Below are 7,034 nucleotides of genomic sequence, written 5' to 3'. Positions count from 1 at the left end.
TTTTTCCTTTCAAGTGGTAGCAAGAATATGCATATCCTTGCTTCAGGGCCTGAGCTACCGGCAGTAAGATTTAGGTATGTCATTTTAGGCTAAAATTGAAAAAAAGGGGGCGATCCCTAAGAAGTTTTAAACAGTCTACAAATGGCTAAAAACCCTTAGCAAGTATGATGGAAATGGGAGGAGGATGAGTTAGGAGTTTAGGGGTGTAGGAAAGGAGGGTGAGGAGAGGCTGGGTGTGTTATAAGGCTGGGTGTGTACTGTAGGAACAGTATGGGAGGAGGAGGAGTGGTTTGAAGGCTGGGGGTGTAGGAACAGTAACAGCATGACTTTGCTCTGTCCAGCCACTGACCTAGATTCAGCAAATCAGTAGTAAGACTGCTAAGATATCAAATGCAGTATTTTAGCTGTGTAGTGCAGAATGATATTAACCACAAGGCAGACATTTTTCCTATTTCAGGGAGAAATCCTAACTTAAGATCTGCACACGTAGCTTGTGTGCTAGTTTTGGTATAAATCTGCAATTGACCTCAATGCATGATTTACACAAAAGTCTGAATGAAGAGCATGGATCTCAAGTCAGGATTTTGGTCTCAGCGTTTAGCTCGCCAAGCACACATGATAGGCCAACAGAGCGTGTCCTCATATGCAGATATTTGCTTTCTTTATGTCAGAAAATGTGTTCCATTCTTATCCTTGATCCATTTTTTCACAATAGAAGGTGTGTAGGCCTGCAATAAATGTATACATTCTGTGCATTTTCAACTAAACTCTTCTAATGTCTGGATCCTGGACATCCTGACGGGCAGACCACAGGCTGTAACAACTCCTCCACACTGACTCTTAACACAGGGCCGCCCCCCAGGGGTGTGTCCTTAGCTATATTCCCTGTTCACCCATGACTGTGTGGCTTTGCACACCACCAGCTCCATCATCAAGTTTGCTGACGACACTAAGGTTGTAGGCCTGATAACCAACAACGACGAGTCAGCCCATAGGGAGGAGGTAAGTGAACTGGCATGGTGGTGCCAGGACAACAACCTCTCCCTCAACTTCAGCAAAACAAAGGAGTTCATTGTGTGTAGCATGAATGTGTGTGTGTGTCACCTCATGCTCCAATACTGTATGCCCAACGGTAAGGGAGTAAACAGCTCATCGCTAGCGTGTGTGGGGTCCTTGATGATGCTGCGGGCCTTCCTCAAGCACCGTTTCGAGTAGATGTCCCTGATGGGTGGGAGAATGGTCCCAGTGATGTACTGGGCTGTCTTCACCACCAGCTGGAGGGCCTTGCGGTCGTGGACGGAGCAATTTCCATACCAGGCCATTATGTAACCGGTCAGTACGTTCTCGATGGTGCAGCGGTAGTATTTGGATAAGACCCAGTGTGGAATACCAAATTTCTTCAGCCGACCTTATCAAATACAGACACTGTGGCGCCCTCTTGACAAGAGTGGTGATGTTGTTGGTCCATGTCAAGTCCTTAGTAATGTGGACACCGATGAACTGAAAACTGCTGACTCTCTCTACTGCAGTCCCGTTGATGTGGATCGGAGCGTGGTCCCTCCTCTGCTTCCTGAAGTCAACAATCAACTCCTGTTGCCAGTTCACTTACCTCCTCCCTATAGGCCGACTTGTTTGTTTCAATCCTATCCCCTTTTGCCCTCAGAACAGCCTCAATTTGTCGCGGAATGGACTCTGCAGGGCGTCGAAGGTGTTCCACAGGGACGCTGGCCCATGTTGACTTCATTACTTCGCACAGTTGTGTTCAGTTGGCTGGATGTCCTTGGTGGTGGACCATTCTTGATACACATGGGAAACTGTTGAGAGTGAAAAACCCAATAGCGTTGTAGTTCTTGACACAAACCGATGCGACTGGCACCTACTACCATACCCCATTCAAAGGCACTATTGACAAGAAGTTAAGTATTTTGTCTTGCCCATGGCACACATACACAATCCATGTCTCAATTGTCTAAAGACTTAAACATCCTTCTTTAACCTGTCTCCTCCCCTTCATGTACACTGATTTGAAGTGGATTTAACGATAAGGGATCATAGCTTTCACCTGGGTTCACCTGATCAGTCTATGTATACTCAGTGTATAACAAGAGGAAAACTCCTGATACACAACTACGTTTCGAAATTGCACCTTGTGTATCGTACTATCCTAACTCAACAGTAAGTTGACTTGTTTTATTGAGTTTTCACCTGAAATTGTAGTAACAGCCTGTTTAATTCGGAAATGGTCCTGCTATAGCTTTAAATCTCAAGTATTTTTCATTTTTTTGCTAGACTGCACTGAGCCACGAGATCCAGGCAAGAAGCAACTCCCCGGGGAATTATCAAAGTTTTCGGTCTCAATTTGCTTTAACCTCATGTAATGGCTTCCATGATATTGACAAAATGAAGCCTGGTTTGCTCTAAGGTAACTTTCATATGGTAGCTAAGCCTAAGAGCTCCTATCTAGCTATGGTTCAGCTGAACGTCAGCTTTCAGCTACTGCCAGCGTGTTTATGTGAGGATGCAGCAATTATTTTGTTTAGCTAGCTAGCTAATGTTACCTAGCTGTGTAGCCTATATTATAATATTAGTGACACTGTATGATAATGTTACTGTACTTTTATATTTGTATAGGAGGGCTAAACATTCATTATTGATATGTTAACATTACTTGATCATTATACATATTGAGCCATATATTTCACTGGATGTATAAATGTAAAGCATCTGGTTGGCGTTTCCACTCAGTACCAAATATGTGACAAGTTTCAAGAAACTCGGTGTATGTCAAGAATCACTACTTCACAAAAGAGCCGTTTTTTTTCTCAAAATGCATTTTTTGGCAGAAATGTCTTCTGGAATATGAGAACTTTCTTGTGCCATCTGTAAATACAAATAAAATTGTTAAATTACGAGCCTAGTTTGTTTAGCCACAGAAAAAGCAAGCAAACGTCCTGCTCACCCGTAGCACGCGCTCCAGCAGGTATATCTCTCTGGTCACCCCCAAAACCAATTCTTCCTTTGGCCGCCTCTCCTTCCAGTTCTCTGCTGCCAATGACTGGAACGAACTACAAAAATCTCTGAAACTGGAAACACTTATCTCCCTCACTAGCTTTAAGCACCAGCTTTCAGAGCAGCTCACAGATTACTGCACCTGTACATAGCCCATCTATAATTTAGCCCAAACAACTACCTCTTTACCTACTGTATTTATTTATTTAGCTCCTTTGCACCCCATTATTTCTATCTCTACTTTGCACCTTCTTCCACTGCAAACCAACCTTTCCAGTGTTTTTTTTTTACTTGCTATATTGTATTTACTTCGCCACCATGGCCTTTTTATATTTTTATTCATTTATATATATTTTTTGTTTGCCTTCACCTCCCTTATCTCACCTCACTTGCTCATATTGTATATAGACTTATTTTTCACTGTATTATTGACTGTATGTTTGTTTTACTCCATGTGTAACTATGTGTTGTTGTATGTGTCGAACTGCTTTGCTTTATCTTGGCCAGGTCGCAATTGTAAATGAGAACGTGTTCTCAATTTGCCTACCTGGTTAAATAAAGGTGAAATAAAAGATGAACTTTCTCAATTTTGTACTTGATCTTTGTAGAGGCAGACCCAAAGATTTGCCAGGAACACTTTGAAAGCAAGCATCCCAAGTTTCCAATAATCCCAGTACTGGTTGATGTGCAGGCCTAAGTGACCACACACACTCAAATGGACCTACAGCTGGGGTAAGATTCTTCCATCATTCACACACAGTAGACACAGTGTAAACCACCATGTTGTCAATAGAATTCTGTCCTCGATGCTTAAGTTGTATTGTCTGTGGACTCAATTTGAGGAAATGCTGTGATCACTCATCGCCTTTAATGTTGTGATTCACAGACATACGATGACCACGATTTGAATGCTGCATCTGTGACGGGAATAACGTCGAGGGACACGGGCTGAGACCTCGAGTATGACTGGACATGGGCCAGATTTTTGTGACAATGACCTAAAAGGGGTGCAGAAGCACACCAGCTCCCCATTTTAAGTTTATTCCATGGGAAACCTTTTCTCTAGCTACCCCTTATTCCATACTATGCCTTTAATGCCCCATGGTCCCTCAATTTTTGACACGTTGGAACTTTCCATCTATTCTCATTAAACATGCCCTACCTTCAACCCCTTTCACTATGCTGCTTCCTTCACTTGTTCTGATTTGATAACATTTAGACTCAGTAACATGTGTAAAGTGTTGTAGTGTACTCTTTAAAACATTTTTTTTTATATATATATTATTTTTTTAAATACTTTTTTTCACCTGTTTAATGCTGTCCTCCCTATTCTGGGGTTCAAACTGAATGCAGTGGTAAATGTGCTGCTCAAAATTGACAGTAGCAACATGGACCTTGACAAGAAGGGTGTTGATATAGCTGCATTTAGGCATGGCTTCTTTGTTTTGAGTCTTAAGTGTGTTTCTCATTCTGATGGCGTTGATCTAGTATTTTATATTAAACCTACCTTAAGCATCCAGCTTTTCTATTTATAACTCACCCACCAAAAAAACGAAAAACAAGAACACATATCTTGAAAAAGACACATGCACATGAGTAAAATCATTGAGGATAACACAAAGTCTGGGACTTTTTTCCATTGTGGTCCTCTTAATGTGATTGATGGGTTACTAGGTGCATTCTTGTCAAGTAAATATGCTTATTCATTCATGATTATGGATACATTCTGCAATTGGTTAATCTAGCGTTGAATCTGCAACAGAACATGTGTTACGCGGAGTGGAACAGGGGAACCCAATAGTAGACTCAGACAAGGAAACTGGGATGAAGTAGCCAAGGTATTTTATTGCAACACAGGGGGAGATTGAGTGTAGGCCAGGGGAAGTTCAGGTGGGTTGCAGGAAACCAGGTACGGAGGCTGAGGCTGGAGCGAGAGGAGTTGGAACAGGGTGAGCAAGTCCGGAGAGGAATCCAAGGGAGTAGTAGAGTGTGGAATCCAGGACAGAGTAGCAGGATGATGAGATGTGGGACTGGAGACAGGGACCAGAGTCAGAGCGGGCAGAACTGTAACGGACAGGAAAACAGCGTCAAGCAAGGAAAACAGGCACAACATGATAACAGGATCTGAATAGTAACAAACAGCTAGAACCGTAGATTGACTGAGCAGAGATTACGATCTGGCAGTGTGGAAGTGGCAGGACTGAGTATTTGTAGAGGTCTTGATTATGGAACAGGTTGCAGCTGGTGGGGATCTGCTCTGACTCCAGCACACCTATCTCCACCCACACAATCACAGAGAGGGAGCGGGAGAGAGTACCGGGGGAGTGGCGGCAGGTCAAGGAGACACAGGATGAGTAGTAGAGGGCGTTGCAGGAGCAGATGTGACAACATGTCAACAGGTTAATTATGAATTGCTTCAATACAGCAGGGCATTCTGACACCATGAATTTAATTATATTTCACCTTGTTCATAGTGTTGGCAGAATTTATAAGGGATTAAATAAAGACCTCCACTGGCTGAAGGAGACGAGGATCTGGTAAAATAAGAGTGTTACTAATATCATCTAGGTAGCTAGCTAGCTATATAGGTTCTTTGCAAAAAAAACTAGCCTAGTATTCATGGCACATAAATATCTGACTGCTACTAGGATAGTATTCTGTAGAAGACAAAATACCAAATGCATAAATAAGACAAATATTAGTTCAATGAAATATTGAACAGTAAATTAAAATGTTCAATATATATTTTGTTTTGGATCAAGGTAGCTAGTAGATGATGTGCAGGAGCTTGCAGGGATTTGTAGTCTTCATGATGTCTACTTTGCCAATTAGCATTTTGGAATCTGAGAGTAAATAGAGTGGAATATAGGGATAAAAGTCACCTTGTCCAAAATAAATGTACACCTTATCAAAACATCAAGCAAGGGTAATCCTACACGAAACACAGCCCTTATTTGAAGTCTTTCTGAAACCCGCAATGGATACAATGAATGGTGAAAAAACGTTTGGAACCATTTTCCGTGTTTGACTGCTAGGTTTTATGGGTGTCCACTGTGGGGCTCAATTCAAGCTGCGCACCTAGAATGTCACGTTGCCAGCCACAACGAAAAGGTAAGGCAAGGATGTAATGTGAATTTAAAAGTTGAAATTTCGTTTGCCACTCCCCTCCTCAGACTCTCCATCTTAAGTCGTGGAAATAGGGCCAGAGAGAGAGAGCGATAAAATGCATATCTCATTTCATTTTCAAGGGCTTTGAGATATCGACTCACTGCCTTTTTCTTCTCGCCTGGGTTTTAGCCAGTAAAGTTAGGGTGCTTAGAATGAATTATTACCGTCTGTGGTATTAATATCTTTCAATTTAAGTCACAGAAGTTGAGCTACAGTACAGAGCTATTGCTTTATAATTGCTTACCCTAGAGTACCTTTGAGGTGTATCTAATGTATCAGTGGTGTACTACTTAAGTTGATTTTTGTGGGTATTTGTACTTTCCTTATTATATTTTTGACAACTTTTACTTCACTACATTCCTAAAGAAAAGTATGTATTTTTTACTCCATACATTTTCCCTGACAACCAAAAGTACTCATTTTGAATGCTCAGCACGACTATAAAATGGTCTAATTCACACACTTATCAAAAGAACATCCCTGGTCATCCCTACTGCCTCGTATCTGGTGGACTCACTAAACACATGCTTCGTTTGAAATTCATGTCTGAGTGTTGGAGCGCGCCCCTGGCTATCTGTAAATAAATAAAAACGAGAAAATGATGCCATTTTAATATAAGGACTTTGGAATTATTTATATATTTTTACTTTTGATACTTAAGTATATTTGATCAATTACATGTACTTTTGACATTAAAGTATATTTTAAACCAAATACTTTTAGTCTTTTACTCAAGTAGTATTTTACTGAGTGACTTCCACTTTTACTTGAGTCATTTTCCATTAGGGAATCTTCCACTTTTACTTTAATATTAAGTATGACAATTGGGTACTTTTTTCCAACCACTGCACTCCATG

This window comes from Salvelinus fontinalis, chromosome 18, assembly GCF_029448725.1.
Source record: "Salvelinus fontinalis isolate EN_2023a chromosome 18, ASM2944872v1, whole genome shotgun sequence".
NCBI classification, from domain to species: Eukaryota; Metazoa; Chordata; class Actinopteri; order Salmoniformes; family Salmonidae; genus Salvelinus; species Salvelinus fontinalis.
The sequence above is the reverse complement of the archived record's forward strand: the minus strand, read 5'-3'. Positions refer to the sequence as shown.